General features: G+C 33.9%; 1 pseudogene; it reads right to left on the bottom strand.

Annotated features, from left to right (window-relative positions):
* LOC111720212 overlaps nucleotides 1-27,326 on the bottom strand; it is an 82,054-nt pseudogene extending 54,728 nt beyond the window's left edge.
* Nucleotides 27,327-27,682: the final 356 nt, after the last annotated feature.

Here is a 27,682-nt window from a genome sequence, read left to right as displayed (position 1 = left end):
ACAAACAAAAAAAAATCACCAGCATCAAAAATGAAAAGGGCCAACTAAGATTTACACAAACCAATGCTGAGCTAAACAAACAGAACCAGGAATACATTGTACGTACATAAAAAGAAGAATGTGCAATGATTAACTATGAAAGACTTGATTCTTCTTAGTGGTTCAGTGATACAATGCAATTACAATAGACTGGATAGAAAATGTCATCTACATAGAAAAAGAGATATGGTAAATGAAAGTAAATCAACATATGATATGTTTACTTTTTTTCTGTTTTTATTTTATCTCTCATGATTTTTTTCTGATTTGCACTGATTTTTGTCTCCCAACATGATTCATAAAGCAATGTGTATTAAGAACAAAATAAAATTCCTTTAAAAAGAAAGTATTTTTGCAAATCTGTAAATCACCTTTTCATAGTTCTTTACTGCCTCTGCCTTGGCTCCCTGACAAAATTTAAGAGATGTATTATTTATGTATATCTTCTGTTTCAAGACCATGTGCCAAATCTATGTCTTCTTGACCTTATTTTTATATGTTCCTTTCACTGCCAATCACAGAAGGTAAACATTTCCAGACTGAATTATATCTATAATCCTTCAAAAACAGTGTTCCATTTTTGACAGTAGAACACTCTCTTTTGACTGAATTTTCTATTCTCAGTTGGAGTGGTCTTTCAAACTTTGGGTTTTGACAAATTATAGGAAAAAAAAATTGAGCAAGTAGTATTAAACAACTTGTCCATATCACAAAGCTAGTAATGTCTGATATCAGATTTGAACTCAGAACTGGCACTCTATCTAGTGTGCCACCTAGCTGTTCTACCTTTTTAATAATCTTAAAAAAAAATAAAAAGAAAGAAAGTTAGTCTAGTATAACCTGTCCTTGATTTGATGATTTATAATATTATTGATTCAACAGAAAAGATTATGGACTGCCTAAAGAGGAACCATTTGTTGAGAGAATGAACTAATGGGCAAATCCCTTGCAGAACTTACATTTAATGAAACAAAATTATGCAACTTTTATTTTCTTTATTAAACAATATAAAAAATACAGACATATAGCACAAAAATATACTAAAAAATATAGAAAGGTGTGTAGTGGTATCTTAGAGTTGTCTTAATTTGCATTTCTCTGATTAATAATGACTTGGAGCATCTTTTCATATGACTAGAAATAGTTTCAATTTCTTCATCTGAGAATTGTCTGTTATATCCTTTGACCATTTTTCAATTGTAGAATGGCTTGATTTTTTATAAATTAGAGTTAATTCTCTATATATTTTGGAAATGACGCCTTTATCAGAACCTTTGACTGTAAAAATATTTTCCCAGTTTATTGCTTCCCTTCTAATCTTGTCTGCATTAGTTTTGTTTGTACAAAACCTTTTCAGTTTGGTATAGTCGAAATTTTCTATTTGTGATTGGTAATGACTCTAGTTCTTCTTTGTCAAAAGTCCTTCCCTTACAGGTCTGAGAGGTAAACTATCCTGTGTTCCTCTAATTTATTAATAATTTCATTCTTTATGCCTAGGTCATGAACCCATTTTGACTTTATCTTGGTGTACGGTGTTAAGTGTGGATCAATGCCTAGTTTCTGCCATATTATTTTCCAATTTTCCCAGCAATTTTTATCAAACATTAAGTTCTTATCCCAAAAGCTGGGGTGTTTGGGTTTGTCAAAGACTAGGTTGCTATAGATGTTGACTGTTTTGTCCCTTGAACCTAACCTATTCCACTGATCAACTAATCTATTCCTTAGCCAATACCAAATGGTCTATAATATAATTTTAGATCTGGTACAGCTAAGCCACCTTCATTTGATTTTTTTTTCATTAATTCCCTTGAAATTATTGACCTTTTTTTTCCATATGAATTTTGTTATTTTTTCTAGGTCATTAAAATAGTTTTTTGGGAGTCTGATTGGTATAGCACTAAATAAATAGATTAGTTTAGGTAATATTGTCATCTTTATTATATTTGCTCGCCCTATCCAAGAGCATTTAATATTTTTCCAATTGGTTAGATCAAACTTAATTTGTGTGAAAAGTGGTCTGTAATTTTGGTCATAAAGTTTCTTATTTTTCTTGGCAGATAGATTCCTAAATATTTTATACAATCAGTAGTTACTTTAAATGGAATTTCTCTTTGCAACTCTGACTGTTGGATTTTATTAGTGATGTATAAGAATGCTGATGACTTATGTGGGTTTATTTTATAACTAGCAACTTTGCTAAAGTTGTGGATTATTTCTAATAACTTTTTAGTAGAATCTCTGGGGTTCTCTAAGTATACCATCATGTCGTCGGCAAAAGAGTGATAATTTGGTTTCATTGCCTATTCTTATTCCTTTAATCTCTTTCTCAGTTCTTATTGCCAAAGCTAGTGTTTCTAATACAATATTAAATAGTAACGGTGATAGTGGGAACCTTGTTTCCTCAGATTTTTTGGGAATGGTTGCAATTTGTCTCCTTACATGATGTTACTGATGGTTTTAAATAGATGCTGATTATTTTGGAAAAGTCCAATTTTCCTATACTCTCAAGTGTTTTTAATAAATGGATGTTGGATATTGTCAAATGCTTTTTCTGCATCTTTGAGATGATCATATGGTTTTTGTTTTTGTTATTAATATGGCCAATTATATTGATAGTTTTCCTAATAGAACCACCCTGCATTCCTGGTATAAACCTACTTGATCAAATGTATTATCCTGGGGAGGATATTCTTAATCTTTTGCTAATATCTTTTTGATTTTGCATCTATTCTTGGGAGATTGATCTATAATTTTTTCCCTTTTTCAACCACCTGTTTGGTATCAGTACCATGTTGTTAGAAGGAATTTGGTAGGACTCCCTTTTCCCTATTTATCAAATAATTTATATAACATTGGGGAATTGCTTTAAATGTTTGGAGAATTCTTAAATCCATTTCCGGGTTTTTCTTGGGAGTTTTTAATTTCCTGTTCTTTTCTTTTTCTGAAATGGGACTATTCAAGCAATTTACTTCCTCCCTGTTTTGGGAAGTCTATTTTTTGGAGGTATTAAAATTTATTGGCATAAAAGTTGGGCAAAATAACTCCTTATTATTTCTTAATTTCCTCTTCATTGGTGGAAAGTTCTCCCTTTCATTTTAAGACTACTAATTTATTTTCCTCCCTCCTTTTCTAGATTTACCAAAGGATCTATTTTATTGGCTTTTTCATGAACCAATCTTAGTTTTAAATTTTAGTTTTAATAGTTTTTTTTTCAATTTTTAATTTCTCCTTTTAATTTTAAATTTCCAATTTGTATTTGATTGGGGGTTTTTCATTTTTTTTTTAGTTTTTTAATTTAAGCCAATTCATTAATCTTTTCTTTCTCTGTTTTATTCAAGTAAGCCTCTAAGGATATAAAATTCCCCTTATTACCACTTTGGCTTCATCCCACAAATTCTGGTATGACGTCTCATCATTGTCATTATCTTGGTGAAATTATTAATTGTATCTATAATTTGCTGCTTCACCCAATCATTCTTTAAGATGGATTTTTAGTTTCAATACTTTTTGGTCTATTTCCCCTAACTTTTGTTGAATGTGTTTTTTTGCATCATGATCTGAAAAGAAAGCATTTCTTTTCGCTTTCTTGCATTTAATTTGGCTTTTTCCCAATATTGGTCAATTTTGGGAAAGGTTCCATGAACTGCTGAGAAGAAAGTATATTCCTTTCTCCATTCAATTTTTTCTCCAAAGATCCAACATACCTAATTTTTCTAATATTCTATTTATTTTTAATTTCTTTCTTATTTGTTTTTTGGTTTGATTTTCTAATTCTGAGGTGCAAGGTTGGTCCCACTATTACGTTTTGTTGCTATTTCTTTTGAACTTTCTTCTTCTCCTTTAGGAAGTTGGATGCCATAGGGTGATATATTTTAAATTGATATTGCTTCGTTGTTTATCTACCCTTTAAAGTTGGGTTTCCTTCCTTATCTCTTTTTTTGATAATTTTGCTTTTGCTTGATCTGAGATAAGGATGGTACCTCACTTCAACTGAAATAATAGATTTTGCTCAGCCTTTTACCTTTACTTATATGTATCTCCCTGCTTTTAAATGTGTTTCTTGTAAAAAATATTGTGGTTCTGACTTTTGCCAGTTCCCTTATCTGCCTCCTCTTTATGGGGAGTTCATCCCATTCACATTTACAGTTAAATTACTAAATCTGTATTTCCTCTCCCTAATAACCCCGATTAGCTTTTTTCTTGCCTCCCCCAACCCTTTTCCTCTTTTGTTATTACCCCCCTTTAATATGCTTACCCTCTTTAGAACCCTCCCTCCCTCCCCTTTGAATCTTTCCTTCCTTCCCTTATTCTCTTTTTCCCTTTTTCTCCCTCCTCTTTTTTAATGAGGGAGAAATTTTCTTAAAACAAATGTCAATTATTTTTTCTTTGAGAACTCTGATGAGAGTAAGATTCAACCAATGTTCCTCCCCTCTCTAAATTCCCTCAGATATGATAAGTTTCCGCCTCTTCATGGGTGTGGTTTTTCTTTTTATCCTCCTTCCACCTTTTCTGCCATCATCCCTTTTATCTCTTCTTTTTTATGTTATATCAGTAAAATCAAATTATAATGTATCCTTTTTGTATATCTAAACAGAAATACAGTTCTCAAAGTTCTTTTATCTTTTCATCTCTTGAGTTCTATGGGTTGGAGATCAAATTTTTTTTTAGTTCTAGTTTTTCCTTAGAAACAAATGGAATTCATTTGTTTCATTAAATTCCCTCTTCTTCCTGGGAAGGAAATGCTCACACAGTTTTTCTTGGCTGCATCCCAAGTTCTTTGCCTTGAATTCAGATTCCAGGCCCTTGATCCTTTAATGTGAGCCCAGATCTTGGGTGATTCTTTTGTACCTCGGTATTTAAATTCTTTTTTGGGCTTGTAAAATTTTTTTCCTTAATCTGATGGTTCAAATTTGGCCACAATTTCCTTGGGGTTTTTATTTTGGGTCTTTTTAGAAGGTGTTGAGAATTCTTTCAATGCCTATTTTATTTCGTTCTATTACATTGGGCAGTTTCTTTGATTTCTTGTAAAATAGTATCTAGGCTCTTTTTTTCATCATAATTTTCGGAAAGTCCAATAATCCTCGATTATCTCTCCTGATTTATTTTCCAAGTCTGTTGTTTTTTGAAGAGATAATTCCATGGTTTTCGTTTGTCTTTTTTTGGTTTTTTTGCTGTTCTTCGTTAATGAATATTAATTTTATTTGTTCAGTTCTAATTTTTTAAAAATTTTTTCTTCTTACTTTTACGCTTAAGTCCAATTGAGAAATGTTTTGGTTTTGTCTTGGAATTTTTTCCATTTCCTAATTTTTAGTGGGTTTTTTTCCCAATTACAGTCCACTTTTTGGGTTCTTTGTTTTTTCAATTCACAAACCTATTTCTATGAATTCTTTTTTTTTTTTAATTTAAATTCTTACTTTTGGATTTTTTTATTTTTTCAGTTTCTATTTCAGGAAGTTGTTGTCTCTTGAAGGTTCTCTTTACTTTCCCCATTTTATCTTCTAACTCTCTTTTGAGACTTTTTTTTCTTCTTAGAGACATGTAAAGGGACAATCTGGTGCATTTTTTATTTGCTGTCTATTCAGGTTTGCTGACCTGCTCTTTTTCTGCATAAAAGCTGTGGATGGTTCTTTTCATCTTTTTATTCATGTTTTAAAGCCTTTAGGGTATGCCTCCTAGGCAAGGGGGTTACTAGATTCCTCTACAGAACAGGAGAGATGTAAACCGGTTTCAGGCTCCGAGGTATGGGAGTGCTTTGAGTGAGAGTTTTCCCTTCCCCCAACAGGAGGTGGATTCCAGCAACTTGGTGTCCAGTTGGGCTTGTGGGTTGTTGCCCGGCTGAGCAGGGTGAAGTGTCCTGCCCCAGGCCAGAGCCTCTTGTGGGGCTGTGGGGACTGATCGAGACCGCAGTTCTACTACTCTGCCCGAACTCTGCCCCCAATGTGTCGCGTGCAAACGGCCCTGCAAAGCTCTTGGCCCGCTGGCCCCTCACTGTGCAGATTAGAGGCTAACCTGGGCTGTGCCCTCCTGCCATGCAGTTTCAAAAATGCCCCAAGGAAAAGCCCTGTACTGTGGGTTGGGGCTCTGAGCTTGTGCTGAGATCTGTGCTCTCACTTTCGGTTTGAGGCTCTCCTCAGAACCAACTCTCCCAGTCCGTGTCTCCCCTCTGGCCCTGGAACAAACCTTTTGGCGAGACTGCAGATTTTCTTGGCTGGGAGTTGTTCTACTTTTATCTTTCAATTTGGCAGTCAAGACTATTTTTGAGGCTCCATATAATATTGATAAAGAGGGTAAGAGAAGAGCTTAGAAAGTCGAGTGTGCCTTCTCCGCCATCTTGGCTCCGCCCCCAAAATTGAAATAAAATGAATAAAACTTGAATTTACATTTAAATTACACTTCTTTTGAAATCTAATCTATAACTCACCTCATCTCACTCTGAATTTAAAAATAGGCATAATACAGTCATTTCAAATGTTAAAAAAGTGTATGTAAGATTTTTGTTTATTCAAGTATTTTAAATTAAAGAATTCATTAATATATTTTATTAGATTGCAAACATTAGAGGGACAACGATTGTGTGTTATATAAAATAGGTTTCTTTTCATCACTAAGCACAGTGCTTTGCACACATAGACATTTAAGTCATATTTGTCATTTGATGATCAATTATAATCATGATAATTAAAATTTCCATACCTTTATTTCAAAGGTGATCATTTTAAGTCACTAGATTATTATTTTTTGTCATTATTTTAAAAAATATATACTTATTCATCTTATAAGATTTGGGAAAATAGAACATGTAATATCCAAAAATTAATTTTTGAAATTTTAAATATAAACTCCCATGTGAACATATGATATATATTTCCTTTTGTCTTACTTTTCCTTGTGAGTCTCTCCAAATGTTGATGTTAAGAGAAAATAAGTTGATAAAATAATTTTGAACATTTCTCTTTAAGAGGTCCCATTTTGATAACTGCTTTAATTTGATCTCTTATTTGTCCACCTCAGTGTTAAAATGAAGTTGATTTTTTTGGTTTTAGCCCCTTGCCATTTAATAGCAGCTGATAGTAGAGAAACGTTGAAGAAAGGTTGTTATTTACTCTGCTGGATGGCATTGGATTCCTCTGTGAAATGGAAATATATATGAAGAGTAAGGTGACAATATGCATCTGATAAGAGAGATACAGAGAGGAAAGGGATTATACTTCAAACATTCACACTAATAATAGTTCAAAACAGGCAATGTGGGAGGCAAATAGCTACTAGAATAGGGTGGGCAGAGGGTGAAAAAAATTTTCATTTTATGTACATCTGATTTTAAAAATAGATGAAAGAGGAATGGGGGCTGGAAACCACAGCTGGGGAAAACAAAAAGTAGACCAGTCTTTAGAAGTCTTATAATACACTCATGCCAGCTTTTTCTATGCACCACTGGAGTGGAAATATATTGAAGGAAAAGCAAATTACTTTAATCAAGCACCCCTTTAAGGTTGTGCTCTTGAAGGGCTTTTAAAAGCCAAATACTGCCTCACCAGGTGGGTTTTTCCAAGTCCTTCTAAGTTTTCATGTTAGTAAATTATTAGAGCCAGAATCAAATATGAAGGCTAACTTTGTGAATCTGGAAACCTTACAGCATTACAATTAAGGGCCAGATTAATCATGAATTAGCATCATAGATTTTTAAGTAGAAAATATAATTTTCCTTTATCTGTTTTTCAAGAATTAACCACAAAAGACTGATAATTATAATAGGTTTTAATTTCTGCATTTTTTCTTTTGGAAATAGGGACAAAGCTAGGAGTCAACTCATTTCAACTATCTTCATCATATTTTATGAATCAGTTCTTTTTGAGGAATTAAAATACTCTATCATTGAACCTGAAAGTGATTTCATAGGCTCCAAAGCATCCTTCACATAATTGTCAAAGTGACATCACTAACACAGTGGCCTGACAAGGTTATTCCCCTATTCAGTTAGCTCTAGTAACCCCCAATTGTCTTTAAGAGAAAACATAAATTCTTCTGGTTGCCATTTAAAATCCTTTATAATCTTGTTTCAATTCAATCCCAGGCTTTTTATATAATTTTCCTTCATATATGCTATGTGTATCCAACCAAATATGCTTTATGTTATTCACATACAACACTACTGTTGTCTCTAGAACTTTGCAAAGGCTATCCTTATGTTTGGAAATTTCTCACTAATAAGGCCTACACTTTTTCATATCCCTAGTTATTTTTCAAAGCTAATCTCAAATGCTGCCTCTTAGATGCAACCTTTCCCTTTATAAGAGGCTATCTTCTATATAAAGCTGCTACGATCTTCTTTCCTTTACAAAATTTTTTCAAATGTATTTTTAAATATATTGGATTTATAGTTATTTCATGTAAATTTATATGTACATGCCTTCACCAATAATATTAAGTTCTTTGAGGGAGGGAAGTATCATTTTTGTCCCTGTGCCCTTACATCTTGGAAAAGTGTCCTGCAAATCAAAAATACTTGCAATTTTTTTCTGATTGATTCCTTAGTCTATCTATGTGAATGGTCTATATGAAAAAGCAATGAAATAATACCAAGATTATCACTAAATAATCAAGTTAGGATTAAGTTTTAAAACAGAGAGACTGTTGATTCAATTTATAATTTTAGTATTTTTGACAACTGGACAAAATACTACAGAATATCTTTAGAACAATGCATTTCAGTAAAAGAATCTTGAAATGTCACATGCCAGTGAGCCTCCCTACCTTAATTAGTACATTTCAATGTTTCATACTGGGAATTTATGTTTATTCTCACAGCTCTCCTATTGTCTGACTTTTTGTTGGTTTTCTGCTATAGTTCTCAATTAGGACATACTTAGGAAGCTAAGCTAGCCTAAATAGCTTTCAGTTTGAAGTGATGAACCTGCTACTAATAAGTATATGTTTTTAGATCTTGAGAAGTATGAATAAGTATAAAATATTTGTTGCAGAGATTGAAGGAGTAGAGAAATTTCTGAAGAAGTCCCTAAAAAAACAGTCAGCATAATATGTCCCCAAAGTCTTAATTTAAAATTGCACTAAGATTGTTGGCACATATAGATATGTGGTTCAGTGGAGTACAGGGCCTGAAGTCAGGATGATCTGAATTTAATTCCAGCCTCAGAGACTTACTAGCTCCCTTGGAAAATCACTCAATGTGAAGGTTTTCCTGGTGGCAGCCTTAGTCTCAGTTGAAATAAATAATTACTCCAATATCGCAGCCAGCTGGTAAAAATGCAAACGTTTATTTCTCCTTCCAGATTAGCCCAGTTAGTTCAGAAACCTATTTCTCTGCCTGGCTCCAAGAGATCTTGCAGCTTTGTCTTTGGCTTCTGCCTCTGCTTTCTTCAGCCTCCAGGCAGCACCAAGTTGGAAGATTCAATGAATCTCTCTGTACCTCCAGTCAGTTCCACCAGAAGAAGTAAGTTCAAGCTTCAAAAGCTCCCTATATTTATGTGATCTCCCAAAGGTTAACTCCACCTTCTGGAGGGAGAGGGATTCTGGGTTATCTCCCAGAGTGCTCTCTGGCCCTAAGAACTTCAAGGGAAGTGTGAATTTGGACTAAAGGTGTGAACACAAGCATTGTTGAATCAGTTCCACTTAGTACTTTGTTTCAAGTTCTGGCCCAAAATATCTCTTTCTAAGATCAAATCAACTCCAGTGGCTTAACACTTTGTAAAGATTCCAACAACTCAACTTTGTTTACTTCAGTTTCCTCATCTGTGATGGTGAATCATTCCAGTGTCTGCCAAAAAACAAAACAAAATAAAATCCAAATAGGATCAGACAATGAAATGAAGGGACTGAATTGGATTAATATATCCTTAGCTTCATTCAATTTTTGGTGAAAATATGGTTTAGGATGTATACAATATATGTTTTCACATATATACATATGCATGTAGAAAATATTGTAACAGAACTGAATGACAATAAAATAGCTATCATTTATAAAGTGTTTTAATTTTTGCAAAATGCTTTACAATTTAATCTCATTTGATCCTCACAACTATCCTAGGAGGTAGACACTATTACATATCCCTGTTTTATAAATGAGAGAACATTAGTTAATAAGAGATAAAGATTTGAATTCATTTCTTCCTGACTCCAAGGCCAACATTTTCATCACTGCTCAGTCTAGCTTCCTAATAAGAACCAACAGGGTCTGTGTGCTTCATAATCGTTTTTTTTTTCCTTGACAATGAACTAAATATTTACTGAGGGAGTATCCTTAATTTTGAAAAAAAATGAGAAAAATGGATATGTTTCTTTCATCCATTTTATTCAATAGCCAACTATAAAGGGCTGAAACTCTTGAGTTCATGCACTGAGGTTCAGACGACTGAGCACTTAAGGATAATTACTTATTGGACAATACTCTACTAGCATATGCTTGGAAAATGGCCTGACCTACTATTCTGTGCTGGCTTGATCTATTGGTGTATACAGAGAATTAGAGTAGGGTTTAGAGGGTGGAGTAAGACAAGCCAGAGTGACTTCTGGCCGGGAGATGAAGAGCAGAGGTGTGGGGATTCTTGTGTCCATTCCTCTCACTTTGACAAAGAATAAAGACCAAGGACTTTTGCTTATCCTGACTCCGGCTGATTCTAAAGTATCCAGGGTGCTAAGGTGGTCTTCACAGCCAACTCCGTATGTTTAGTTGTAACCCATTTTTCCCCATTAGATCCCAAACATACACCATGTTATCCTTCATAAATGAATGTTTGTTCATTGAATTGAGTTGAATAATTGAATTGAGTTGAAATAGGTGGGGGTCTTCTGGGTTGTACAACCAGAAGATGGTTGATATTGAGAACATCTGACTTAGACTTCATCAGCTCTCTTTTCTTTCCCTCTACCAAGGAGATTCATATGCCAGAGGGGATATTTTCACAACTTCCAGCCAATTTTTCAACACTATTGAATAGTTGAATCCACAGGAGAAAAAAGAGAGAATCCAGATACAGTCAAATACTGACTAGTTTGCTCTGGTGAATGTTAAGTGCTTAAAGTGCTCACTCAGCAGTTTTTCCCCACCAGCCTCCAACATCCAGGGATGCAAGACAGATGGTTTATAAAATGGTGAGGAACAGAAGAATAAATATTTATCTGAACTCACTGAGATATGCATTCCCCCTTACCTCAATTTTGATTCAGAATCAAAACATAAAACACTGTGCAAGTTGTATTAATTGACAAGTTTGTCAGTTAGCACCAATTACCACTTTACATACAAGTTCATGATGACTGGAAAAGATTAAAGTTATCTGTGTCCAACTTGTTTCTTTGTATTTGAAATCCTATAATCAAGGCTGCCAAGTAAGTGTTCACTACCACGGGGAAATGATGTGCTAAAATATTCTATACAATATTTTATCAAGAAGGAGACCTTTCTTTGTCCATTTATGATGCCTTTCTGATATATTGTACAGATATTAGTATTTAGAATTTCTAAACAATTAGAAACAATTTGAAGAAAATAGGCCATCAACATCTCTTTCCTTTGTTTTCTGAGAAAAATGATGCATTTTGTGAGTCATGGGACTTGTATGGAATGCTATTTCTTTTACATGGTAAAACTGTGGTTCTCATAGTTAAGCCTCTCGGATCTTCTTTAAAACAATATGTAAGAAGATGGCAGAGAAGGCACACATGACTTTCTAAGCTCTTCTCATTCCCCTCATAACCAACTATTTAATTCAGCCTCAAAAACAGCTCTTCACTGCTTAAATTTATGAAGATCAGAAGCACTACAACTTACCAGCTGAAGCCAATCTGGAAGATCGCCAGGAAAGGTTTGTCCTGAGGGGCCAGGAACAGACTAGCACAGGCAGTGAGAGACTAGTATCCTGAGCAGACCAGGGGCAGGGTAATCTCTGTGGCTAGAAAAGTTGTAGAGATGACTCTGCCATAGGCTAACTGCTCTTCCTTGATTACAAAGCAGTAAACTGAATAGTAAAACAGAAGGGACTCTAAAAAACGACAGAACCTAACAAGATCTGGCTATAACTACTCAAACCCAGAAGTGACTGAGGCAGACTGTAACACAGCCCTGCAACTACATCCTGCAGGTCCGGGCTTTTGCGGGGCAGTTACAAAACCTGCAAGGCAGGGGGGCACAGCCTAGGCAGCCTCTAATTGGCACAGTGGGGGGCTCAGCCTGGGGCAATAGAATTCCAGCAGACTGTGCTTCCCAAGGCAGAGACACTTCCAGTCCTTGCTAGTCCATTCACTGCTCAACTGCTAATACCCACAACCTAGGGTGGGATTTGGCTTGGGGTAGTGAAATTCTCACTGCTCAGTGTCTAGCCCCAGGGCAGTCGTTATCTCACACAGCAGAGGTTCTTTGCAGGGTGCTTTCCCAGCTCTGCCCTGCAGGCCTGAGTTACTTCCAGGTGGGGAACTCTTTCCCAGAGCACTCCAGTACCTTGCTGCTTTTTGAAGCCAGCTAGCAGGACAGCTACCCATCCATACACCTTTCACTGCTCTGCAGAAGAAGCTGTTAACCTCCTGGCCTTGAAGGTAGACCCTACGGGCTTTAACAAAATGAGTAAAAAAATCAAAAGGACGATTGATAGTTCCTGTTCAGAAAGAGAACAGCTTTTCAACCCCAAAGAGACTAATAGCAGACAGTCTCCAGACAACTGTTGGTCCCTAATACAAAAGGCTCTCCTAGAAGAGACTATTAAAAACCTTAAAAGAGAACTAGAGGAAAACTGGGGAAAGGAAAGAGAAGTTATGCAAGAGAGTACAGAAAAGACATATAACTCACTAAAAGAAAAATTTGATAAAGTGGAAAAAGAAAACAACTTTGTGAAATGTGAATTGGAAAAGGTAAAAAAAAACTCCCAAGAAGTTTAGGGAAACAGAATTTGTGAATTGGAAAAAGAAAATAACTTACTAAAAAAAAAAAAGTGAAATGGAAAAAAATTCCATAGAGTTAAACAACTCATTTAAAAACTCAATTGGACATATACAAATATACAAAAAGAAGTAAAAAAAGTTTATGAAGAAAATAACTCACTAAAAATCAGAACTGAACAAATAGAAATGATTGAGTCATTGAGCCAAGAAGAATCAGTCAAGCAAAACCAAAAAAAAAAAAAAAAAAAAAATGAAAGATTGGAAAAAAATATCAAATATTTACTTGGAAAAACAACAGACCTGGAAAATAGATCTAGGACAGATAACCTGAGGATCATCGGACTATCTGAAAATTATGATGAAAAAAAGAGCCTAGATACTATTTTACAGGAAATCATCAAAGAGAACTGCCCAGAAGTAATAGAATCGGAAGGTAAAGGAGGCATTGAAAGAATCCATCGAACACCTTCTGAAAAGGAGCTTAAATAAAGACTCAGAGGAATATTGTGGCCAAACTTCAGAATTTTCAGACTAAAGAATTTTTACAAGTAGTCAGGAAAAAACAGTTCAAATACTGAGGTTCCACAATAAGGGTCACACAAGATCTGGCTGCCTCAAAATTAAAGGATTGAAGAGCCTGGAATTTGATATTCTGAAAGACAAAAGAACTTGGAATGCAGCCAAGAATAAACTACCCAGCTAAGCTGAGCATTTTTTTTTCCATGGAAGAAGATGGACATTTAATGAAACAGAGTAATTCCATATGTTTCTAAAGAAAAAAACCAGACTTAAACAAAAAATTTGATCTCCAACAACAGGACTCAAGACAAGTAGAAAAAGGTAAAAGGAACTCTTGAGAACTGTATTTCTGTTGTGGACATACATAAAAATCACATGTATAATTTGATTTTACTGATATAGCATAAAAAAGGGAAGTAGAAATGGAAAGGGGATAGTGTCAGAAAAAGGGGAAAGGGGAGATAAAAAGAGGGAAACTACATGCATCGATGAGGCAAAGGAAACCTATCATATCTGAGGGAATTTAGAGAGGGGGAGGAACATTGTGGGAATCTTACTCTCATCAGAGTTGGCTCAAAGAGGAAATAATTGACACATTTGTTTTACAGAGAATCTTCTCTTACCTCATTAAAAAGTGGGAGAGGAAAAGGGAAAAGGAAAAAGAGTAATAAGGGAAGGGTACAAGAAAGGGGAAGGGATTCAAAGGGATGAGGGAGAGATACTAAAGAGAGAGAGCTGGGTGACTCAAGTGGGACCAATAAGTTTAATACTAAGGAAGGGGGAAAGGAGGGCAAGAAAAAGAAAAGCATAATCTGGGGATATTAGGATGGCAGGAAATACAGAATTAGTAATTTTAACCATAAATGTGAATGGGATGAACTCCCCCATAAAGAGGAGGCAGATAGCAGACTGGATCAAAAGTCAGAACCCTACAATATGTTGTTTACAGGAAACACATAAAATAGGGAGATACATACAGAGTAAAGGTAAAAGGCTGGAGCAGAATCTATTATGCTTCAGGCGAAGTTAAAAAGCAGAGGTAGCCATCCTTATCTCAGATCAAGTAAAAGCAAAAATTGATCTAATTAAAAGAGATAAGGAAGGAAACTCTATCTTGCTAAAAGGTACTATAGACAATGAAGCAATATCAGTATTAAGCATATGCACCAAGTGGTATAGCATCTAACTTCCTAAAGGAGAAGTTAAGAGAGTTGCAAGAAGAAATAGACAGCAGTGTCTATTTATGGGAGGTCTATTTATGAAGAAAATAACTCACTAAATATCAGAACTGAACAAATAGAAATGATTGATTCATTGAGCCAAGAAGAATCAGTGAAGCAAAACCAAAAAAAAATAAATAAATAAATAAAAGATTGGAAAAAAATATCAAATATTTACTTGGAAAAACAACAGACCTGGAAAATAGATCTAGGAGAGATAACCTGAGGATCATCGGACTATCTGAAAATTATGATGAAAAAAAGAGCCTAGATACTATTTTACAGGAAATCATCAAAGAGAACTGCCCAGAAGTAATAGAATCGGAAGGTGGGAGGGAGTGGGAGTGGGAGTGGGAGACCTCAATCTTGCACTCTCAGATTTAGATAAATCAAATCACAAAACAAATAAGAGAGAAATTAAAGGAGTAAATAGAATATTAGAAAAATTAGGTATGATAAATCTCTGGAGAAAACTGAATGGTGATAGAAAAGAATATACTTTCTTCTCAGTAGCTCATGGAACCTACACAAAAATTGACCAAATATTAGGACATAAAGACCTCAAAATTAAATTCAGGAAGGCAGAAAAAGTAAATGCTTTCTTTTCAGATAACAATGCAATAAAAACTACATTCAACAAAAAGGTAGGTGTAAATAAATCAAAAAGTAATTGGAAACTAAATAATCTCATCTTAAAGAATGATTGGGTGAAACAGCAAATTATAGACAAATTAATAACTTCAGTCAAGATAATGACAACGGTGAGACATCATACCAAAATTTGTGGGATGCAGCCAAAGCGGGAATAAGGGGAAACTTTATATCCTTAGAGGCTTACTTGAACAAAATAGAGAAAGAGAAGGTCAATGAATTGGGCTTGCAACTTAAAAAGCTAGAAAAAGACCAAATTAAAAACCCCCAATCAATTACTAAACTTGAAATTCTAAAATTAAAAGGAGAAATTAATAATATTGAAAGTAAAAAAAAACTATTGAACTAATAAATAAAACTAAGATTTGGTTTTATGAAAAAAACCAATAAAATTGATAAACCTTTGGTAAATCTGATTAGAAAAAGGAGAGAGGAAAATCAAAATAGTAGACTTACAAATCAAAAGGGAGAACTTTCCACCAATGAAGAGGAAATTAAAGAAATAATAAGGGGTTACTTTGCCCAACTTTATGCCAATAAATTTGATAACCTAAGTGAAATGGATGACTACCTCCAAAAATATAGGGTTCCCAGATTATCAGAAGAGGAAGTAAATTGCTTAACTAGTTCCATTTCAGAAAAAGAAATAGAACAAGCTATTAATCAACTTCCTAAAAAAAAAATCTCCAGGACCAGATGGATTTACATGTGAATTCTATCAAACATTCAAAGAACAATTAGTCCCAATGCTTCATAAACTATTTGAAAAAATAGGGAATGAAGGAGTCCTACCAAATTCCTTTTATGACACAGACATGGTACTGATACCTAAACCAGGTAGGTTGAAAACAGAGAAAGAAAATTATACACCAATCTCCCTAATGAATATTGATGCTTAAATCATAAATAAAATATTAGCAAAAAGACTACAGAAAATCATCCCCAGGATAATATACCATTATCAAGTATAATTTATACCAGGAATGCAAGGCTGGTTCAATATTAGGAAAACTTTCAGTATAATTGGCCATATTAATAAGCAAAGTAACAAAAAACATATGATTAGCTGAATAGATGCAGAAAAAGCATTTGATAAAATCCAATATCCATTCCTATTGAAAACACTTGAGAGTATAGGAATAAATGGACTTTTCCTTAAAATAATCAGTAGCATCTATTTAAAACCAGCAATAAGCATTATATGTAATGGGGACAAACTGCAACCATTCCCAATAACATCAAGAGTGAAACAAGGTTGCCCACTATCACCGTTACTAATTAATATTGTATTAGAAATGCTAGTTTTGGCAATAAGAGTAGAGAAAAAGATTAAAGGAATAAGAATAGGCAATGAGGAAACCAAATTATCACTCTTTGCTGATGATATGATGGTATACTTAGAGAACCCTAGAGATTCTACTAAAAAGTTATTAGAAACAATCCACATCTTTAGCTAAGTTGCAGGATACAAAATAAACCCATATAAGTCATCAGCATTTATATATATATATATATATATATATCACTAGCAAAACCCAACAGTTAGAGTTACAAAGAGAAATTCCATTTAAAGTAACTACTGATTGTATAAAATATTTAGGAATCTATCTGCCAAAGGAAAATTGGGAACTTTATGAGCAAAACTACAAGACACTTTCCACACAAATTAAATCTGATCTAACCAAGTGGAAAAATATTAAATGCTCTTGGTTTGGGTGAGCAAATATAATAAAGATGACAATACTACCTAAACTAATCTATTTCTTTAGTGCTATACTAATTAGACTCCCCAAAAACTATTTTGATGACCTAGAAAAAATAACAACAAAGTTCATATGGAAAAACAAAAGGTCAAGAATTTCAAGGGAATTAATGAAAAAAAAATCAAATGAAAGTGGCCTAGCTGTACCAGATCTAAAATTGTATTATAAAGCAGTGGTAACTAAAACCATCTGGTATTGGCTAAGAAATAGACTAGTTGATCAATGGAATAGGTTAGGTTCAAAGGATAAAACAGCCAATAACTTTAATTATCTAGAGTTTGACAAACCCAAAGACCCCAGTTTTTGGTATAAGAATGCATTATTTGACAAAAATTGCTGGGAAAATTGGAAATTAATATGGCAGAAATTAGGCATTGACCCACACTTAACACCACATACCAAGATAAGGTCAAAATGGGTTCATGACCTAGGCATAAAGAATGTGATTATAAATAAATTGGAAGAGCATAGGATAGTTTACCTCTCAGACCTGTGGAAGAGGAAGGGATTTATGACCAAAGAAGAACTAGAGATCACTATTGACTAGAAAATAGAAAATTTTGATTATATCAAAAATTAAAAAGTTTTTGTACAAACAAAACTATTGCAGGCAAGATTAGAAGGGAAACAATAAACTGGGAAAACATTTTTACAGTCAAAGGTTTTGATAAAGGCCTTATTTCCGAAATATATAGAGAATTGACTCTAATTTATAAGAAATCAATCCATTCTCCAATTGATCAAAGGATATGAACAGACAATTCTCAGACAAAGAAATTAAAAGTATTTCTAGCCACATGAAAATATGCTCCAAATCATTATTAATCAGAGAAATGCAAATTAAGACAACTCTGAGATGCCACTACACACCTGTCGGATTGGCTAGAATGACAGGGAAAGATAATGCGGAATGTTGGAGGGGATGTGGGAAAACAGGGGCACTGATACATTGTTGGTGTAATTGTGAACACATCCAGTCATTCTGGAGAGCAATTTGGAACTTTGTTCAAAAAGTTATCAAACTGTGCATACCCTTTGATCCAGCAGTGTTTCTACTGGGCTTAAACCCCAAAGAAATATTAAAGAAGGGAAAGGGACATGTATGTGCCAAAGTGTTTGTGGCAGCCCTGTTTGTAGTGGCTAAAAGCTGGAAAATGAATGGATGCCCATCAGTTGGAGAATGGTTGAGTAAATTGTGGTATATGAATGTTATAGAATATTATTGTTCTGTAAGAAATGACCAGCAGGATGAATACAGAGAGGATTGGTGAGACTTACATGAACTGATGCTGAATGAAATGAGCAGAACCAGGACATCATTATATACCTCAACAACAATACTGTATGAGGATGTATTCTGATGGAAGTGGATTTCTTCAACAAAGAGAAGATCTAACTCAATTTTAATTTGTCAAGGATGGACTGAAGCAGCTATACCCAAAGAAAGAACACTGGGAAATGAATGTAAACTGCTTGCATTTTTGTTTTTCTTCCTGGGTTATTTATACCTTCTGAATCTAATTTTCCCTGAGCAACAAGAGAACTGTTCGGTTCTGCACACATATATTGTATCTAAGATATACTGTCACCTATTTAACATGTATAGGACTGGAGGGAGAGAGGGGAACAATCGTAACAGAAGTGAATGCAAGGGATAATATTGTAAAAAATTACCCTGGCATGGGTTCTGTCAATAAAATGTTATTAAAAAAAAAAAAACAATATGTAAGAACCAACTTACACTGACATCTTTCAAAGGAAGAGGGATTACTAAGACCATATGGAGCCATATGGAGCCTTAGAGAGAGGAGCTATATAGTTAAAATTTATTTGGCAAGTACTCTAGGTAATTGAGAGAGGTACTTGGGTGGGGTATGGTATTAGAGAAAAGGGCAATAGAAAATGTGTTTTTTGGCACATAGATGAAATGAGATTGAGATAACACTTTATAAGAAGAGGTAATATTAAAACCATATGCACAATCAACATAAAATATACTTTTTTATACTTTTGTTGCCAATTCTATAACTATATTTTACCATGTTGGTTGTATATATGATTTTTGGCCTTACTTTTTATTTGAAAGTGACACCTCAGTCTTTCACTTAATACCTTCCGCCTCTTGGTGGAGAGGTAGTGGTTATATGGTTCACCACCACCAATTCCCCACCCACCCCCCAATTGACTATAAATATCTGTTTAAAAGGTAGGACTTGTAACAATAACACGAGTAATTAAGGAATATCTGAATAGCCTCCTAAAAGAAACTGATTTATGCAATGAAGAAAATGCATGTCCTGCACAGTTCTATCAGGGGATTCAAGAGAATAAACTCTTCTATAGTTTTCCTGTACCATATTCCCTGTTAAAAGTAAGAGCCAGAACATCACCAAAATTGTAGCTATCTTATATGTATTGTCTCATAGACATCCTACCACTGAATGTTACAAAGTGATTTCCTTATACTGGCAGTACCAGAGGCTACCACAAGCAGGGAGACCATTTTCCCCTTTGGCTTGAGTCTTTGAAAGCTTAAATTTGAGGATTGGAGTAGAAGGATGGTTTTTTTCCTTCCTGAATCTTTTTCTTATTTTAGAACCTCCTTAGTGTCAAAATATGGAAATGAATATATGGAACAATTTTTATGGATAATAAATTAAATAATTGAATTTTTTTCAGAGTTTCCAGATACTAAAATAGTGAGCATATTATTGAAACAAACAAAATCGTCTTTTTTTTCTATTAGCCACAATTTACCATCTTCTTCCAATGCAAGTGATAATGATGATTCCCACAATTAGCATAAGAGCTTCCACATAGCAGACACAGAAGAAGGTGCTCATAAGTTTGAAGAGGGAATCCAATATTATGAGTCAGATCCCACAGGCTGGGCTGAGCTCAAATAAGCTAAATGGGAATGATGAAAGCCTAGTTCAGAGTTACAGTGAAGTCAGAATAAGCATAGGAGGCAGTCAGAATTATAATTAAAATAGATTGCTTATGCCAAGGCTTTTGTATACAGCAGTTTATTTTATGATTTGTTAAAGTTCTTATTTTGCTTCATGGCATCTTGATTATTTTCCATTATTCTTATTTTTGCTGGCTGAATCTATCTCTTCTCATTCTACATTCTTGTAACAGTGGGCATTGGTCCTCCCAGGACAAATATCTTTGTAGTGGGTTGTTAACTAGTGGTTTCTCAGCCTTTTGAATTTGTTTACTGATTAATCTCAAAATTTAAAGATACCTAGTAATAGGAAGCATTAAGACAAGTTTAAACACATGTTTGATTTATTATTATCAACCTCAGAGGAAAGTTAAGACCTTTATTAAAGATTTTTAAAAATAGACTGAAATAATGAGCAAACACAGATCCATCAGTTAATCTATTTTTAACCAACTACAGGTTATCAGATCTCACTTGACTTTCCTAAAAAATAAATAACAAAAACTATGTTTATTTTAAAAACCTTTTTTTTTCAAATTAGATTCTTAGTTGATTAATACAATTACTAGAGGGATTGCTTCACAATAGCCTTCCTTTAATATAATCACTTGAAAGAGGGGTCCTTTATCTAAAATCTGATGGCATTTAAAACTAGAGATAGTTTTAAAAAAAGATATACTTGAATAATCTCCTTTTTTATAAACTATTTATTGAGATGTTTGTACATATGCATGTATATATTTCAATATGTAATTTCATTTGGATTAAGAGATTGTTTTTTGCCACATTTGCTGATCAATAAACAAACAAAAATTATAAAATTCCCTTTTCTTCTCTATGCAGCAAATACAAAACAAAACAAAAAAACCCTTAATTTCTTGATTTTGTGAAAGAAATTTCTTTGCTTCTGTTAATTACATCTAAATCCAAAGTGCTAGGAAAGCAAAACTGTTAGTAATATTTTGCTAGGCATTTCTTACAGTAAATATTAGTCACAGAGCTAACACCAAAGACCTAGTATTTCACTTTAATAATTGTCAAGTATTTTACATATATAGCCTCACATGCACACAACAAACACCTATAGTAGGTCCTTTTAACATCCTTATTTGATACATGATGAAATTGAGTCATTTGCACATGGTCAAACTATAAATATATGACTAAGGATTTAACACAGATCTTCCTGACTCCAGATCAAGCAATTCATCCACTATGCTACCTTATTTGCTCTAAATAGAAATTGAAGGCATAAACATTGACAAAGAGTAAGGGAAATTAGGCCTATTTCCAGAACATACAATGTTTTACTTAGAAAAATTAAAAGAAATAAATTAAGACATTTCATAGCTTTGGTAAACAGGAATGAAATAAATCCACAAAAATAAAGTAATAGCAATAATAAAAGTCTGGAGGAAATAAAAAGTAAATTCTCTTTAAAACAATTACATAGGTAATAACAAGCTATTCCTATGTACTACAATCATAGCATATATGTAAGTATATAGTATATATGTATGTTCTTGTTTTTGTTCAGTTGGGTTTGACTTTTTGTAATCCCATTTGGGGTTTTCTTGGCAAAAATATTGGAGTAACTTCCCATTTCCTTTTCCAGCTCTTTTTACAAATGAGTAAACTAAGGCAAAGCTAAGTGTTTTGTTTAGGATCACATAGCAAGTAAGCTTCTGAAGCTAGATTTGAATTCAGATCTTTCTCATTTCAGGTCTGGCAGTCTATCTATTGCATCACTTAGATGCCCATAATGTAGTCTTAAATTATCTTGATTATGCATTATGTAGTATCTTTCTTTCTCTCTATCTGGAGAATAATCATACCCTGATCAGCTAACCTCCATCCCTTGCCCTACCTCCAAAAGATAAAAAAAAAAAAAAAAAAAAGAAAGAAAGGAAGAAAACCTGAAGAGTACATCCATGTTTATTTTTTTTCACTTGGTACAAGTAAAGTGCAATTGACTGGTGATGGCATCTATAAAAGATTAGACTTCTCATACAAAAGAAAAGGTACATGAAAGAAGTAACCTTGGAGAGAATAGATGAGAAAAGTATAGTGAAAACTAGACATGACAAAGGAAATTAGTCCTGGCAGCAATAGGCATGGTGCATTATTTAGAATATGATGACAATCCATCATACATAGATATATGCAGCTTTCAAATAGATTAGTTTTTCTCCCCGAAGGCGTGGAGAATGCTGTTTTTAGAGAACTGTTTTCAGGGATGAATTTCCCTGAACCAATGCAACTTGACTACTGCTCTCCTATGCATAGTTTTAGACAATTGCTTGAAGCATTGAGGTACTGGGCAACTTAATCAGATTCACACAGCCAGTTTGTGTCAAAGATAGAACATGAACTCAGTTATTCCTGACTTAAAGAACAGCACAGCATCTACTACCTATCTATTACCCAACATATTTTAATGTTTCTTCTATCTGCAAGTCTTAAAAGTAAAATATTAAGGCTATGACCTATGCATAGAAACTGGAAGAAAGCAAAAAAGATAGATGATGAAGGATAGGGAATGTTGAAGTAAAGTTCCTATGATACATAGGGACATGTTAGAATCATTTAAAACATTTGTTCTCTATCATCTAGAGATGATAGATCTAGATCTCTAGATGATAGAGAACAAATGTTTTAAATAATTCTAACATGTCACACTCTTAGAGTCATACAAAAATGGGACTTCAGAATCCATCTCATTCAGCTAGTACCTGTAAAAAATTCTTTCTACAATATGCCCATTTTGGAAGCTCTAATAACCACCCCCTCCCATATCTCATACTACACTTGCTTCTTTGCGATTGCCTTTCATTGCTTTCACTGGGTTGTCTTTCATTGGGTCAATTGGAACTATTTGAATCAGAGGTTCTTAATCTGGTGTCCATTATCTTTTTTTGCTTTAAAAAAGATACAGCTATAAATGGACATATAGATAACCATTTAAATGTAATTGGTTTCCATTATAGTCCAAAGTATTTTATTTGTATCCTTAAAAAGATTATTCTGAGAAGCAATATAAGATCACATAAAAGAAAGTTCAGCTTTAGGATATATAAAGTCTTGGAAGTCTTAAGGGTACAATAGTAGAGAAAATAAGAAGACCTAAAAGTCTGTAGGCTACATAAGGAGTTAACATAATAATATCAATACACTTAAGGGCAGATGCTAAGGGCTGGAAGCAGTGGCAGGGCTGGGGACAAGATCTAACAACTTCAACCAATCAATAAACAAATATTAAGTCCTTGCTAGTACTAGATACTGTTCTAAACACCTGTCCTCCCTCATTAGAAGGCATGAAGTTTTTTACACCTATCTCATTCAAATAGTGAGAATTCAAGAGGACAAGGCAAAGGAAAGGCTGAAGAAGATAGGGTTCCCTTGGTGAATGTTCTTTTTACTATCCAACAATATGACTGGATTCTGGGACTTTTAGAGTAAGTGAAAGTGCCAAGGAAGAGGAAGACAAAGGGAAGATGATAGTCACTGTGAAGGCATCTTTTATTATCAGCCCCAATGATCCAAGTCCATACTGTGGGTTTCCTGATTTGATTAGAATTGCCAAGTTGCATGCCTTCTGATAGTGCTTCAAAAATCTAAGTATCACATCTACACTATAGTGCTTCAAAAACCTAAGTATCAACTCTACACTATATTGAGGTATTATTAGAAGAGGGATTCTGTGATGAGAGTCTCAGAAACATTTTAGAATGTTCTTAAGAAAAATAATCACGAGGCAGACATTTTCCTGAACCACAGATCTCATTCCTTGTTTAATTAGCTTTTAGATGGCATGTGAGAGATGCAGAAAATGAACACTTCAGTGCATCTTTAATCATCTTTGTACTTCTGTACCTCTAGATCCAAATTAGAGAAAGAGATGAAGTATTTTAGAGTCAAGAAGACAACACACTATACAGATGAAGAATAAAGAAAAGTGGAAATTAGTTTAAACCACAAAAGGCAGCACAGTCAGAAAATCTTCTTATATAAACAAGGCTCTAAGATATGTGCATAGGCATCTGCATTTTCTCAAGTTATAGAAAAATACTTTTAAATGGCACACATGACTTTCTCCTGGTGACTTATAATGGGTGTATTTTTAAAATATCAAATTTTAAAGTTTTCTCAATTCATGAGCTGTCCAGATTATTGTTCATATTCTTGTAATAAACAAATAAAGTGTCTATTATATTTACTTCATATTGTATCTTTAATTTGTATGTTTTTCATTTTTTAGCTTTTTTCTATTCATATTCATCTAAATGATTTTTTTAATTCAATAGTTTTTTTTTTTCAAATGCATTGTTTTTATTTAATAGGAAAGTTAGAGCTGGCAGCACCTATTAAGGACCTTTATGATCATAAAGACAATGAACAGCCCAACTTTCAAGGAGAAATGTTCTAATGATGTGCCACATTTAAATGATTGAAGCCCTATTAAATTGCCTTTTTCACTTTAAAGAAGGGAACGGGACCTGTATGTGCACATATGTTTGTGGCAGGCCTCTTTGTAGTGGCCAGAAACTGGAAACTGAGTGGATGCCCATCAGTTGGAAAATGGCTGAATAAATTGTGGTATATGAATATTATGGAATATTGTTGTTCTGTAAGAAATGACCAGCAGGAGGATTTCAGAAGGGCCTGGAGAGACTTACATGAACTGATGCTGAGTGAAATGAGCAGGACCAGGAGATCATTATATACTTCAACAACAATACTATATGATGATCAATTCTGATGGACCTGACCATCTTCAACAATGAGAGGAACCAAAGCAGCTCTAATAAAGTAGTAATGAATTGAACCAGCTACACCTAGTGGAAGAACTCTGAGAGGTGACTATGAACCATTACATTGAATTCCCAATCCTTATATTTTTGTCCGCCTTCATTTTTGATTTCCTTCACAGGCTAAGAGTACACTATTTCAAACTCCGATTCTTTTTGTACAGCAAAATAACTGTTGGGATTTAATTTGCACTTTAACATACTTAACATATATTGGTCAACCTGCCATCGGGGGGAGAAAATGGGGAGAAAGAGGGGAAAAAAATGGAACAAAAGGTTTGGCAATTGTCAATGCTGTAAAATTACCATGCATATAATTTGTAAATAAAAAGCTATAATAAAAAAAATGAAAAAAAATGCCTTTTTCAGGTAAAGACCAGCCATCCTTCTGTAAATGGATATCTATATCTCTGTTAGTAATCCTTATTGTCAGTTGTACCACTGCCAAATCCATATTTAGATGGTGTGTAGATGCTTTCTAGAAGTATTGGGTAATTTGTAAAGTTGTGCCTTAAAAATTTATCAGCTTTGTTGGGCATATGTATACGTTTTATGAAATTTGCTTCAATGTTATTTGCAAACTTTGAAGTTTAAAGTTTAAAAAAAGGTGATTTAAAGACAAGGGACAAGAGAGATTGATTTGCAAAAGCAATTAATAGTTTAAATGGAACATCTAGTCAGAAGGGTTATTGGTTTGGGAGTGTTTAAAGTATTTCAGAGAAGGTTTGAACAAGTAGGCATTGGGAGGAGAAAGATAGAGATGGGACAGGAAGAGATGGTGTGAGAGAAGGAAGAAGAAAGAGGAAAATGGCTTTCCAGAAATAGAGAACAAAAAGGCACAAACCCGTAGTGACTTTGCCATTTGCCATGGGAAAGGAGATACACCATGAGGTTGGGGCTTGTCTTTAGCTGGCAGATTGGATCCTGGGGGAAATGGCACCCTAAAAAGGTTCATTGTGAGAAGTTAGGGTTGGAAAGCATGGTAGAATGGGGAAAAGGCGACCACGTGGAAAGGGAAAATCTAATCCTCCTTCTCCATTAAGTATGGTGGCTTTTTTTTTTTTTTTTTTTTTTAACAAACTGCAGCTCCTTTATGGTTCAAACATTAATTGCTTCTACTGTTTAAAGGAATAGCCTACATTTACATAGTGTTAATTGAATGTTTTATTTTTATTTTTCAAGTCAATAGCTGCTCTAAGAGGTTTGTTGGAACTGTAAGTTTTCTGAAAGCAAAATGATTTGTGTAATGTTGAACTTATAACCATCTACTTAGATATGAAAGATCATTTGTGAACTTATGGAGACAAATTCCTTACTGTTATCAATATAAGGTTATGGTATTTCTAAAAGTTTACTATTTTTAAGAATCTCTTGGATTCTTTTATGTGGTATTAGGATATTCTGTATAGGATGTTCTATCTAAGTTTTAATTGATTGTATTGGTTCATCCTGAGGTCATTTAAAGAGCTTCTGAAAATTATAGTTTTTTTTTTCTTTTTTTATCCTTTTGAAAATGTTTCTGTTATGGACAATATGCAATTTGAAATATTTGTCTGTATTGGGTATTTTAAAAGCAAGCTGTATAATGTTGACTTATGAAACTGTCTACTTAGATATGAAAGAAGTTAACTTACTGAGAAATTCTTACTGTTATAAATATAAGGTTATGGTAAATATCTATTTAGGATTTATTTGAAACTTTGGTTAATGGGATTTGTTATTGGAAATAAAAAAATTTCTTGGGCTTATAGTTAATGCTATTTGGGTGTTTTAAAGCTTCACCCTCTGACAGTTAGTGGGACAATTAACTTGAGTAAAAATGAATTAAAGCTATTTTATCCTATATGTGCTGAAAGTTGAGTTTCAACTGCTTATGTTATGTTATAGTGGTGTCACTGCATTTTTTCCTCCTGTAACTGATTTCTATGGTCAGAGCAATGGTCCATAGAAACTGTTATTGCAATTCAATTATATCATACCTTGCTATTTTGAATCTGGTTTTATGTCATATTTTGCTGTTTCAAATCTGGTTATATATATAATCATTATATCCTAAATACTTGGGCAAATAAGTATTTAGCCTGATCATCTATCTGTTACTTGACATTGTGTCTATAATATTCAAGTTTTTGTTTGTTTTTTTTTTAAGTTTCTAAATAAAGAGAGGACAATTAGCACAGTAAGACTTAAGTGCTATTTATTTGGGACTATACTTTTGCCTGTGAGACAAGCATCTCTTCACATAGGAAGCTGCTGGTCAATCTATTTTGGCCTCTCCACATCTTGTAGCAGTCATTGTGGACCAGCCTTTCTATCTCAGACTGTTCTAATCTTTATTTGTTAGATTTGTAGTTTTTTTTGTTTGTTTGTTTTAGATTTTGGTCAAATTATAGATTATTGACTTACTTATGGGACCTAGATCAGCTTTGATTGCCAGCACACCACACCAGACATACCCCCTGCATGGACTGAGAGTCTCCGCCATTGCCCAGCCTGAAGCAGTTTTGAATGAGCTTTGTCCTTTACCCCTGATGGACTGATATGGGGAATTTGGGAACCCTGATTGGGTCATCTATGACTGTGTATTTAACATTTGGGATGGAAATTGTTAAAACTGTGTGTAACTATTTCTGTTATGTTTGAAGAATTTTTAGGAAACTTACTGTACTATTCTGTTATGTATAGGAATTTTGATTCACTCTTGAGATTTATATGTGGAATGGTTATTTGATAATTCCTTTCTGCGAGAAAAAAGGGGAGGAAAAGATAGGAAATTGGGGACATTGGTATATTTTTATAGATATCCTTTAAACAGTCCTTTTCATTTTTACTCCTTGCTTA

The sequence above is a fragment of the Sarcophilus harrisii genome, chromosome 3 (genome assembly GCF_902635505.1).
Source record: "Sarcophilus harrisii chromosome 3, mSarHar1.11, whole genome shotgun sequence".
Classification (NCBI taxonomy): Eukaryota; Metazoa; Chordata; class Mammalia; order Dasyuromorphia; family Dasyuridae; genus Sarcophilus; species Sarcophilus harrisii.
This window is presented reverse-complemented; position numbering and strand designations above follow the sequence as displayed.